We start from the raw sequence: 13,749 nt of genomic DNA, 5'->3' as shown, positions 1-13,749 counted from the left end.
AGAATTATTATTCTGTCTAGTCCCATCGATCTTCACCTGAACCAAAGTGCTCCATGTCTCTCCCAACGATGTATCAACCAAACTTCTTTTAAATATTGAAATCAAACCTGCATCGACCAGTTCCGCTTGCCATTTGAATGTGTGGAACAACACCCCCAGACTGAAGAAATTCCCACTCAAGTTCCCCTCAAACATTGCACCCTTCACCTTGAACCAATGACCTCTAGACTTCATCTCACCCAACCTCAGTGGAAAAAGCCAGCTTGTATTTTCCCCATTATTCTTCATAATTTATATGCAGTACCTCTTTCAAATCACCCCTCATTCACCTACGCTCCAGGAAATAAAAGCCTATCCTCTTCAACCTTTCCTCATAACGGAGGTCCTCAAGTCCTGGCAACATCCTTGCAAATTTTCTCTGTACTCTTTCAATATTATTGCCATCTTTACTGCAAGTAGGTAACCAGAAGTGCACACAATATTCCAAACTAAGCCTTACCAATGTCTTACACGGTTTCAATACACTTTATACTTTACTTTATACTTTATTGTCGCCAAAAAATTGATACTAGAGCGTGCAATCATCACAGCGATATTTGATTCTGCGCTTCCTGCTCCCTGGAGTACAAATCGATAGTAAATATTAAAAATTTAAATTATAAATCATAAATAGAAAAATGGAAAGTAAAGTAGTGCAAAAAACCGAGAGGCAGGTCCGGATATTTGGAGGGTACGGCCCAGATCCAGGTCAGGATCCGTTCAGCAGTCTTATCACATTTGGAAAGAAGCTGTTCCCAAATCTGGCCGTATGAGTCTTCAAGCTCCTGAGCCTTCTCCTGGAGGGAAGAGGGATGAAAAGTGTGTTGGCTGGGTGGGTCATGTCCTTGATTATCCTGGCAGCACTGCTCCGACAGCAAGTAAAGTGAGTCCAAGGACGGAAGATTGGTTTGTGTGATGTGCTGGGCTGTGTTCACGATCTTCTGCAGCTTCTTCCGGTCTTGGACAGGACAACTTCCATACCAGGTTGTGATGCACCCTGGAAGAATGCTTTCTACGGTGCATCTATAAAAATTAGTGAGGGTTTTAGAGGACAGGCCAAATTTCTTTAGCTTTCTCAGGAAGTAAAGATGCTGGTGGGCCTTCTTGGCAGTGGACTCTGCTTGGTTGGACCAAGTCAGGTCATTTGTGATATTGACCCCAAGGAACTTGAAGCTTTTGACCTGTTCCACTTGCGCACCACCGATGTAAATGGGGTCGTGCAGTCCGCTACTCCTTCTGAAGTCAACAACCAATTCCTTTGTCTTGCTGACGTTGAGGGATAGGTTATTGTCTTCGCACCATGCCACCAGGTTCTTAATTTCCTCTCTGTATTCAAACTCATTATTACCCAAGATACGACCTACAATTGTGGTGTCATCAGCAAACTTACATATTGAGTTCAATGGAAACATGGCTACACAATCATAGGTGTACAGTGAGTATAGCAGGGGACTGAGTAGACAGCCTTGTGGGGCATCTGTGCTCAGAGTGATTGTAGAGGAGAGCTTGTCCCCTATTTTCACAGCCTGGGACCTGTCTGTGAGGAAGCTGAAGATCCCGTTTCCCGCACACAATATATTGATGTATGCAAACCAATGTGTAAAGCTCTCTTTACGGCCCTCTCTACCCGTGATACCATTTTCAAGAATTATGGATCTGTATTCTCAGATTTCTCTGTTTTACCACACTCTTCAGTGCCCAACTGCTCACTGTGTAGGACTTACCCTGTTTGTCCTCACAGAGTGCAACACCTCACCCTTGTCTGCATTAAATTCCATCTGCCATTTTTCAGCCCATTTTTTCTCCCACTGATTTAGATCCTGAAGGCTCTGATAAGCTTCCTCACCACTTGGTATGAGCCACAAATTTGCTGATCTAGTTAACCACATTGTCATCCAGATTATTGATATAGATGACAAACAACAATGGACTCAGCAGCTGGAGCTACAGCTTGATGACCTTTGGCTCATGCAGGATACTGAGGAGGTGATGGACTGGAGTTACAGGGAGGCAGTCATCCCCCCCAGTCACAGGAAAGAGGTACTGTCAGCAGAAGGAAAGGAAATGGGCAAACAGTGCAGGGCAACCCTGCGTGTGGCCATGCCCCTCAATAATAAGTATATCAACTTGGATACCAATTGGGGGAGAGGGGAAAGGAGGCAATCTACCAGGGGAAAGCCACAGCAACCAGGTTTCTGGCATTCAGTCTGGTGATGTGGTTCAGGAGATGGGAGATCTTGCCCAAGAAATCTATTGGAATTCTCTGGGAAATAACAAGCAAAACAGATAAAGGAGAGTCAGAGGATGTTGTGTTCTAGGATTTTCAAAAGGCCTTCGACAAGGTGCCACACACAAGGCTGCTTAACAAGACAAGAGCCCATGGAATGACAAGAAAGATACTAGCATAGAGAGAAGATTGGCTGTCTTACAGGAGGCAAAAACTTTAAATAAAGGGAGCCTATTCTGGTTGTTGCCAGTGACTAGTGGTGTTCCACAGGAACAGTGTTTGGACTGCTTCTTTTCACATTACATGTCAATGATTTGTGTGATGGAATTGATGGCTTTGTGGCCAAGTCTGTGGATGATATGATAGGTGGAGGGCAGGTAGATTTGAGGAAGCATAGAGGCTGCAGAAGGACTTTGACTGATTAGGAGAATAGGCAAATAAGTGGCAGATGGAAAATAATGTTGGGGAGTGTATGGCCTTGCATGATGATAAAAGGAATAATAGTAAACAATATTTTCTAAACGGGAAAAAAAGTATCAAAAATCCTAGGTGTAAAGGGATTTAGGAGTTCTCATACAAGATTCCCTAAAGGATAATTCATAGTTTGAATAAGTGTTGAAGAAGGAAATACAATGTTAGCATTCATTTTGAGAGGACTAGAATGTAAAAGCAAGGATGTAATGTTAAAGTTTTATAAAGATACTGGTGAGGTCTCACTTGGAGTATTGTGAACAGTTTTGGGCCCCTTATCCAAGAAGGAATGTGCTGAGATTGTAAAGGGATCAAAGGAGATTCACGAAAATAATTCCGGGAATAAAAGACTTATCATTTGAGGAGTATTTGATGGCTCTAGGCCTGTACTCACTGAAGTTTAGAAGAATTGGGGGGTCGGGGGAGGTGGAGTGGATCTCATTGAAATCTATTGAATGTTGAAAGGTCTAGATAGAGTGGATGCGGTGAGGATGTTTCCTATAATGGAGGAGTCCAAGACCAGAGGGCACAACCTCAGAATAGAGGGACGTCCATTTAGAATGAAGATAAGAAGGAATTTTGTTAGCCAGGGGTGATGAATCAGGAATTCCTGGCCATGAGTGATTGTTGAGGCCAAGTCATGGGATGTATTTAAGGTGACAGTTGATAGATTTTGATAAGTCAGGTTGTGAAAGGTTACAGGGAGAAGGCAGAAGAATGGAGTTGATAGGAAAATGGAGCACACACGGTCAAATGGCAGAGAAGACTCAATGGGCTGAATAGCCTAATTCTGCTCTTATGTCTCACCATCTTTGATTCCTGCAGTACATCCTTGGTTACAGATCTCTAGTCAGAGAGGTAACCATCTACCAATACTCACTGGCTTCTTCCATGAAGCTAACGTCAAATCCAATTTACTAACTTATCCTGATTGCGAAGCAACTGAACTTTCTTTATCAACCTCCCAAAGACCTTGCTAAAGTCCATGTAGATAACATCCACTTCTTTCCTTCATCAACGTTACTCATAACCTCCTAAAAAAAACTCTATAAAAATTGGCCAACAATTCCCTGGCTCATTCTTAGAGCCTTTTAAACAACGGAACTATATTAGCTATCCTCCAATCCTCCGGCAGAACACCCATGGCCAAGGACATTTTAAATACCTCTGCTAGGGCTCCTGCAGTTTCTGCATGAGCTTATCACAAGGTCCAAAGGAACAGCTTGTTAAGCCTTGGGGATTTATCCATACTAATTTGCCTTAAGACAGCAAGCACTTTCTCCTCAGTGATCTGTATACAATTCATGACCTCACTATTTTACCATAGTTCTATAGACCCTGTGTGAATTTTGCCCAAGTAAATAGAGATGCAAAAACTCTATTTAAGATCTTCCCCTTCTCTTTTGGCTCCATGAATAGATGAACACACATATCTTCAAGAGGATCAATTGCCACTTGCTATCCTTTTGCTCTTAATATTGGATATCTGTAAATGCTGTTGGGATTCTCCTTTACTTTGTCTGCTAGAGGAATGTCATGCCTTCCTTTAGCCACCCAAAGTATGAGGGTTCCTGTTCTTCTGTGATTTTTTTAAAAAATAACTTGGATGAGGAAGTGGGAGAGTCGGTTAGGAGGTTTGCAGATGGCACCAAGGTTGGTGGTATTGTGGATAGTGTAGAAGGTTGCCCTAGGTTATAACGGGATATTGATAGAATGCAGAATTGGGCTAATGGAGTTCAATCCAGAAAAGCGTGAAGTGATACATTTCGAGAGGTCAAACTTAATTTCAATATATAAGGTTAATAGTAGGATTCTTAGCAGTGTTGAGGAACAGAGAGATCACACAGTCCAAGTCTATAGATCCTTCAAAATAGCCATGGAAATTGATAGGGTGGTTAAGAAGGCATAAGGAACATTGGCCTTTATTTGTCAGGGGACTGAGTCCAAGAACTGTGAGGTAATGTTGCAGCTCTATAAACTTCTGCTTAGACCACACTTGGAGCATTGTGTTCAGTTATGATTGCCTCATTAAAGGAAAGAATGTGGACAACTTACCAAGATGCTGTTTGGATTAGAGAGAGATTGTTATGAAGAAAGATTGAGTGAGCTAGTTTTTTTCCCTTTAGGTGAAGGAGGATAAGAGGAGACTTGATGGAGGTGTATTGATAGGAGACATTGATAACTGGTCAGTGCCTTTCTCCCCCAAGGTAGAAATAGTTAATACCAGAGAGCATAATTTTAAGGTGATTGGAGGAAAATATAGGGGGAAAGTGTCAAAGATGGGCTTTTTTAAAATTATTAATACAGTGATGGGCCCATGGAATGTGTGCCAGGGCTGGTGATGAAGACAGATAAGTTAGGCACATTTAAGATACTCTTGGTTAGGCACATAGATGAAAGAAAAAAAAAAGGCTATGTAGGAGGGAAACATCAGATTGACCTTGAGGTAGGTTGAAATGTTGGCACAACTTCATGCCTGAAGGAGCCAGCACTGCGCTGTACTATACTAAGATTTTTAAGTCTTTGAGAATGCTTGCCCAGTTTAATACCAGCTTTTCCTACTCATGCACATTTTTGTTCATGGCTACATTGAGCTCTTTTATATGCTGCTCGACTTGTATTCCTCAATTCAGAAAATTAGGTTGGGCGGGGGGGGGTCACATACATTTGAAACAAATGGACAGAAATCCATCCCAACACAACAAGTGTCGGTAACACCTGGAGGAAATCCTGTCCATGTCTGAAAATGCATCCAATACTTCAAACTATTCATTGTGCAGTATATTCTCATTCGAATAGTAGGGATGGGAGCAGGCTGGCAGTGCCAATCGCATGAATATGCTGGCTGAATGGGAATTTAAATTCATTACTGTACAGCACGCTAGTATTCCATGCATAATCTTTAAATGAATTGCCAAACTACATGTCATCTCTTTACCTTTTCAAATAATGTTTTATCCTGCAACAGGCTAAACAATTTTAATGTAAACTACAATAAGAATAAATCAGGTGAATGACTGTTCTCATCATCACCACATGAAGTGCCAGATTTTCAAAGAAGTTGTTGCTGTCAATCAGCTTTCAATTACATTGCTCTTAAGTATAAATGTAAATAAAGTCTTTTCATACTTATTTTGCATTTAAAAATCATATTATTACATTTTGAATTTTTTTCCAGTTGTTTAAGAGATCTAGATACACAAGTAGCAGATACATGAGCTTATAGAACATTGCACTGCTATGGACATGGTTATCGATGGCACTAAGTAATCAGATCTCGGAGAATTAAAATGTGGCTTAAACTTATTTTAATTCTCAAGAACAAGGATGAACTGGTCACTCCTTGTGTTTGAATATCAGTGATACTGGGAAACTGCCAAATTCTGAATTGGAAAAAGTAATAAATCAAACTAGAAAAAAAAAATAAGACCAACTGTCTCAATGAGGGCAAAGTTAAACAATTTAAATAGAGGCCTACAAACAGGAGGACCCAATTAGAAATTGAACAAACCAAATGATAAAATAACCCAAAACAGAAGAAGAATTAGAGTAATAGCCAGAAGGACGGAATCTGAATTTCAGGAATATTTCATAAGACCATAAGACATAGGCGCAGAATTAGGCCATCTGGCCCATCAAGTCTGCTCCACTATTCAATCATGGCTGATCCTTTTTACTATTCCTCCTCAACTCCAGTTCCTGCCCTTCTCCCCATAACCTTTGATGCCATATCCAATTAAGAACCTATCGATATGTGCTTTAAATGCACCCAACCTGGCCTCCACAACTACTTGTGGCCACAAATTCACTACCCTTTGGCTAAGGAAATTTCTCCGCATCTGTTTTGAATGGACACCCCTCTACCCTGAGGCTGTGCCCTCTTGTCCTAGACTCTCCCACCATGGGGAACATCCTTTCCACATCTACTCTGTCTAGGGCTTTCAACATTCAAAAGGGTTCAATGAGATTCCCCCTCATTCTTCTGAATTCCAGCGAGTACAGACCCAGAGCCATCAAATGTTCCTTGTATGATAACTCTTTCATTCCTGGAATCATCCTTGTGAACCTCCTTTGGACCCTCTCCAATGCCAGCACATCTTTTCTAAGATGAGGGACCTAAAACTGTTCACATTCTCAAGGTGAGGTCTCACCAGTGCCTTATAAAGCCTCAGCATCACATCCTTGCTCTTGTATTCTAGACCTTTTGAAATAAATGCTAATATTGTATTTGCCTCCCTCACCACTGACTCAACATTCAAGTTAACCTTTAGGGTGTTTTGCACAAGAACTTCCAAGATTTTTGAGAAATGCATCTCAGATTTTTGGATTTTCTCCCTGTTTAGAAAATAGTCCACACATTTATTTCTACTACCAAAACGCATGACCATGCATTTTCCAACATTGTATATCATTTGCCACTTTCTTGCCCATTCTCCTAATCTGTCCTTCTGCAACCAACCTGTTTCCTCAACACTACCTGCCCCTCTACCTAACTTTGTATCATCTGTAAACTTGGCAACAAAGCCATCTATTCCATCATCTAAATCAGTGATTCTCAACTGTTTTTTGGCCACGGCCCCGTTGGGAGCTCTTCTCAGGTTCCAGGGCCCCCCTTTCAAACAGGGATACAACACGAACAGATAGACAGAAAATCATTTATTATTGAACACAAAGAAAAATTGAACATTCCGACATACTGGACAAAACTTTAAAAAAGACTGTAAGAAATTAAACATCTATCAGGCCTAATGCGATCCTTGAGCCTGGTGCTTTTCTGGAAGTTTCATGATATCGGGCTCCAAATTGGACAATGACAGTCGGAGGTCACCTCTTGTTGCAATGTCAATTCTGTTCCTGGATTTTGTCAAGGAAAATACCTTGCAGAATCTGTTCTCACAGCCAAGAAGGGCCAAAAGGCCTGTTTCTGTGCTGTAGTTTCTATGGAAAGGTAATAAAAAATCTTTGGGCTTTTTCCCCACAGTGTTGTAAATTTATTCAGCAGATCACCCTTGATCCAAAAATCTTTTTGAATTTGACTGAACCGACGACCTGAAGTTATATCACTCTGAAAATCAATCAAACTCTCTTGAATTTCTGCCTCAACTTGGGTGGGTTGTACTTCAAATGGATTCAAAATCCAATTTGGGATATCGAGGTTTAACAGGTCACTAAATCTTTCTTGCATATCCTTGTGTATCTGCTTGAGATGTTTCACATAAATGTTAAGGCGATCGTCCTTCAGTGCCTCTGTGATCGTCTTCAGGTTTGGAAATTGTAAAAATTCCCGATGTCCCATATTGTGGCAATAGACTCCCAGTTTCTTAAGGAAAGAACCAATGGCTTCCTTATAATTTACAAGGTTACTGTTTTTGCCCTGTAAGATTCTGTTTAAGTTTCTGAAAGACATCTGCCAGATAAAATATAATGGATGCGAGAACCCTTTATTGAATACGTTGACCCGGTGCAGCCTGTTTCGCGACCAACTCTGAAGTGAGGCTGTGTGGGAGGAGCTTAAGCAATAAATTTACCAGGTGCGCCAAATTCAAACAGAGTGTTGGAAAGATATTATAAACAGGAGGGAAACTATTGACTCTAATGAAGGTTGCTGCTTGGGTACTTCATCGGTTCAGTTATCAGGCCCCCCATAAACCCTTGGGGCTCCCCTTCTCACAGTTTTTAGTTGGTGGCCCCCTTCAAATGTGCCAGCACCCCCAAGGGGGCCATATGGCCCCCGTTGAGAATGGCTGATCTAAATTATTTATATACAGCATTATATATGCGCAGCCCTCTGGTGAAAAATGATATCGTATCTGTTAAATAGGAGCCGTGGACAATTCTGATTTGATGGAGAATGGACGTGAAAGCACAGAGGACCATCTGGAGACATTTCTGAAACGCTCGTTCGCTGCTGTCATTACTACGTTGTCGGGAATCTTTCAGAGGGTAGGCCTCAAATCCCCGGTTTTGCCTGCTGTTGGCGACCAAGGTTGAGGTCGAATTGTTCGGACAGATATGGCGCTCAGTACTCCATGTCGGAGAGTTGATCAGAGCTCGAAGTTTTCAGATGACTCAGAGTTGAACTGTGGTCGGCATGGTAGGGAGAGTTTTTCTTCCTTCTCCCGTCTGCGTGAGATGTGGGACATTTGAGAGACTGAACTTTTTACTGTGCTCATGGACTTCTTCATCAAGTTATGGTATTGTTGCACTGTTGTAACTATATGTTATAATTATGTGGTTTTGTCAGTTTTTTCAGTCTTGGTCTGTCCTGTGTTTTGTGATATCACACCAGAGGAAATACTGTATCATTTCTTAATGCATGCATTACTAAATCACAATAAAAGAGGACTACGTGTCTTCATAATTTTAAGCTTAAAAGAAGTGGTCCCAACACTGACCCCTGTGGACCACCACTAGTCACTGGCAGTCAACCTGAAAAGGATCCTTGTATTCCCACTTGCTGCCTCCTACCAATCAGCCAATGCGCTAACCATGTTAGTAACTTTCCCGTAATACCATGGGCTCTTAACTTGGGAAGCAGCCTCATGTGTGGCACTTTGTCAAGGGCCTTCTGAAAGTCCAAATATACAACATTCACTATATCCCCTTTATCTATCCTACTCGAAATCTCCTTAAAGAATTCCAACAGGTTTGTGAGGCAGGATGTTCCCTGAAGGAAACCATGCTGACTTTGTCCTATCTTGTCCTGTGTCACCAAGTACTCCATCACCTCATCCTTAACAATTGACTTTAACATCTTCCCAATAACTGAGGTCAGGCTAACTGGTCTATAATTTCCTTTCTGCAGCCTTGTTCCTTTCTTAAAGAACGGAGTGACATTTGCAGCTTTTCAGTTCTATAGCACCATGCCAGAGTCCAATGATCTTTGAAAGATCATTTCTAATGCCACCACAATCTCTAACACTATCTCTTTCAAAACCCTGGGGTGCAGTACATCTAGGCTGGGTGACTTATGTTCTTTGATGTCTTTCAGCTTTTTGAGCACCTTCTCTCTTGTAACAGTACTGCACCTACTTCTCTTCCTTCACACACTACAACTTCAGGCATACTGCTAGAGTCTTCCACAAAATATGCAAAATACTTATTTAGTTCATCAGCCATCTCCTTGCCTTCTGTTATTATCTCTCCTGCTTCATTTTCTAGCGGTCCTAGATCCACCCTCATTTCTCTTTTATTTTTAAAATACTTGAAAAAACTTACTATCCACTTTGATGTTATTTGCTAGTTTGCTTTCATATTTCATCTTTTCCCTTCTAATGATTTTTTTTTAAGAAGTTGCTCTCTGTAGGTTTTTTTAAAAAAAAACTTCCCAATCCTCTACCTTCCTACTGATTTTTGCTTTGTGGTGTGCCCTTTCTTTTGCTTTCACAATAGTTTTGACTTCCCTTGTCAGCCAGAGTTGTACTATTTTATTATTTGAGTATTTCTTCAGTTTTGGAATATACATGTCCTGCACCTTCCTCACTTTTCCCGGGAATACACACGATTGTTGCTCTGCTGACATCCCTGCCAGCAGCTCCTTCCAATTTACTTTGGCCAACTGCTCTCTCATAGCACTGTAATTTCCCTTACTCTACTGAAATACTGCTACATCAGACTTCACATTCTCCCTATCAAAAAGGAGTTAAGTCAGATGATTAGGAATCGTTGTCTCTCCAGCCCTTACTGTCCACTTCCAGAAGTATGCCATAACATGGTTAGGACTCCCTTGGAAGCTGTTGACATTTAATCATTGAAGCAACTGTTGATTTACAATATGACAAGAGAGTGAATGTTGCAAGCAGTAAAACTTGCTTGAATTATTCAAGATAGGACATTCTGATTGACACTGGAACTACTGGTGTCTTATCAGAAGCTGCATTATTAAAACACTAACAGGTTCAAAAAGTAATACAATCTGATTGTTTTACTTTTATATTATAATCTGGTATAACGTCTAATTAATAGATATCAATTATTATCATAATGGTGAATTATACTTTTTTTGCTGCCCAAGCTTTAAAAAAACAGGAGCCGTTCTTTGATATTCAAGCACATTTCATTCTCAAAACAAATATGCTAGAAGTCAGAATAAGAAATGCATTTAGTTTTATTTTTACCAATACAAGAGAGTGTATTCTTCAATTGGTGTAGATCTGCTAAAGTAAAGTTCACCTAACGTATTAATTTTTTTTTAAAAGAATGAAGTAACAGAGTGGCCCATCTTCCAAAGGAATGAATTAAGGCACCATAATAAGCTTCTTGCGAAGAATGAAGGATATATACTGTATATTAGTTCTCTTGATCCTCCAGCCAGAATATTCACAGATACATGCTACTATGTAGCTTGGGGAATAAATAGCAGCTATGTGGGATATAAGGTTCTATACTGGAGACCATTTACTAAGCCCTGCCTCTCTGTTACTGTGTTCTGTAGTGTTGGAAGCATTGTGCAAATGGTCAATCACCAAAGTAGTTTACCACAAAGTAACCTCCGGGTGGTGGGAGAACAGTGGAGGCAAAAGAGACGGCAGTCTCCATCACCAAGAGGAAGTGATCAGTGGGACTCTAGGTTCTGAGCAATCTCTGAACACACGGAGCAGACCTGCAGAGACCCCTACTACATACGCCATTAATCATGCACCCTGAGCTGCATATTGCCCACCGGCTCTATACCAGCCCTCACAGGCAGCTGTTCCATTCCAAGCCATGCCTGAATCTTTGTGCCTGGAGATTCACTGCAGGGCGGGGGATTGTACCAAGTTACTGGTGCAGTGGCAAGGAGGATGAGGGGTTGAAACCACAATCCTAGCACTGTTGGTATTCCATCTCTTTACACATATTGTTGCAATGACCCTTTTGTGACGCATTTTAGTGCTCTCTCTCCAGGGAACACATCCCGAGCTGTAAATCAGGTAACAATGTTATTGATTTCAAGGTGATTTTGACAAGCAGGTGAAAAGGCAGATTGGCGTTGGTGAAGCTTAAATATGACAAATGAAAATTGCTACATACTTGGTGGCGAGAATGAGAAGAGAAAATATCAATGAGGGGTGACAATTCTAAAACTGGTACAGAAATGTAGAGATAAGAGGTACTGTATATGTGCATAGTTTGTTTAATGTGGCTGAGCAAGTTGGGAAGTTGTTGAAAGTGTATTTGAGAATAAGATTTATAAAAGGAAACACAGGATAGAAGAACAAGAAAGCCACAATGAACAGATTTGGGAAGAAGTAAAAGCTTTGGAGAAGGTAAGGAAGAGATTTATCAAATGATTCCAGGGATTAGGAACTTCAGATATATGGGCATAGACCGGAAAAGCTGAGGTTGTGTTCCTTTGGACAGAGGAGGCTGCGGGGAAGTCTGACGGATGTACACATATCTGAATTTACAAATGTTCCTTTATTATCTCTTTACAATAGTTCAATTGGATTTTGGGGATCATGCCCTCAATTTATAAGAATTTTGTACCATACATACAATATTTAATGTTAGCAATAAACATAAACTGAACTTTCAGGCAGCTGAAATTTCAGACATGTCTCTCGTTCTCACTCTTCACATCTTGTACATAATCACTTGCCAGGCACCTGGAAAGATACATTCAGCATACTTTGTATTTACATTATGTATGGAAGTAACAGTGGAAGTGAATTGGGGAAGGGATGGCTGAGGTGTGGGGACATGTCAATGGCAAAAAAAAGGTTCAGGTTTCCTCGGAGGTTAAGATGATAGTTGAGGTTTGGGCTGAGAACAGTGAGAAGTTGAGGCGGTCATAATAATTCAATATTAGGAATCTATCAACCAGAAAATAACTTAGACCCCTGTCAGAGACATAGCGATCATGGAAACTTCAAACTAAATAACACCAAAGCAGTCCCCGACTAGCCTCTTGTATACAGTAGAATTTTGCATTAATGATATTACAAGTTCTGTGGCATCACTTGTTCATCAGTCTTATGTCCCAAAACTGGCAACAGTTTCTACCTGTTCTTATCTCAAAATGATAACTGAGAACCAACTATTTGGACACCACTGCGGTGCAGCCTACACAAATAAAGATGGAACAACAAAAATCAGAAATGCATAGAGTACTAGGTTTGGAGGAATGCCAAGATCTCAAAGCATTACAAATCATGGAAAGTTACAACGACAAGGGACCTCAAGGCAATTAAGAAATTCACAAACAGGGAGGAGACGTTTAAAAATCAATACATTGTTGAATATGGAGCTAAATGTGGTAACTAGGTTGAAATAGTGTAGTTCAGGGATAGGTGCAGAGCAAGATCCACACAGACTAGAAGCCGACCAGATGAGCACTGGAGGTACCCAAACATGAGGAAATCTTTCAGTTTTGCCAGTTACATAATTCTAGTGCCATACCAACATTTTGTTTCCAGTCTTCAGTTCCATGATTAAAGTTTAAACTGGTGAAAATCATATTAACTTGTCAGCGGTTTAAAGCCAATTCACATCTTCTCTTGATCTTTGAGTCTCCAGAGAGGGCAAATCTGTGTGTTCCCATCAGTTAGCTCTTGAGTGAATTATCTACATTTGTCTTGTCACAATATTGCTCATTTCACCAGTTTCCATTTATAATTAGAATATTTAAAACTGCACCCTCAACATCAAGTTGTAATGGGCTGGAATAACATGCTTTAACTTCTAATTAGAAGCCTATGAGATCTCGATTAACTTCAATGTGATAGGTACAATTGGCTGGAAATGACCATTTATTTCCCCTCTATAATTCACAAGGAAAGATGCACCGACTTGTATTTGGCATTTTTTTCAATGTCAGGGCAGCCCAGTGTGTTTAACAGCTATTGAGTCTCCTTCAGAGGGTAGTTACTTCAACAATGAAAGACATTTAACTCTTTATAATGAGTTGATTAAATAGATGCCAATACTCCCCTCGTCCTAATTCTGCTACAGAAACCTTGACACATCAGCATGTTTTCTGACTGCTGAAGCAATGCAGCCAACAAGATGTCCACATACAACGTTAACATATA

General features: G+C 40.7%; 1 protein-coding gene across 3 annotated transcripts in view; it reads right to left on the bottom strand.

Moving 5' to 3' along the window:
- The window catches only part of LOC134350426 (ALK tyrosine kinase receptor-like), a 1,308,522-nt gene that overhangs the window by 396,426 nt on the left and 898,347 nt on the right, over positions 1 to 13,749 (bottom strand). The window lies entirely within an intron of this gene.

This window comes from Mobula hypostoma, chromosome 8, assembly GCF_963921235.1.
Source record: "Mobula hypostoma chromosome 8, sMobHyp1.1, whole genome shotgun sequence".
Lineage (NCBI taxonomy): Eukaryota > Metazoa > Chordata > Chondrichthyes > Myliobatiformes > Myliobatidae > Mobula > Mobula hypostoma.
Note: the sequence above shows the minus strand (reverse complement) of the source record. Positions and strands in the feature narration are given on the sequence as shown.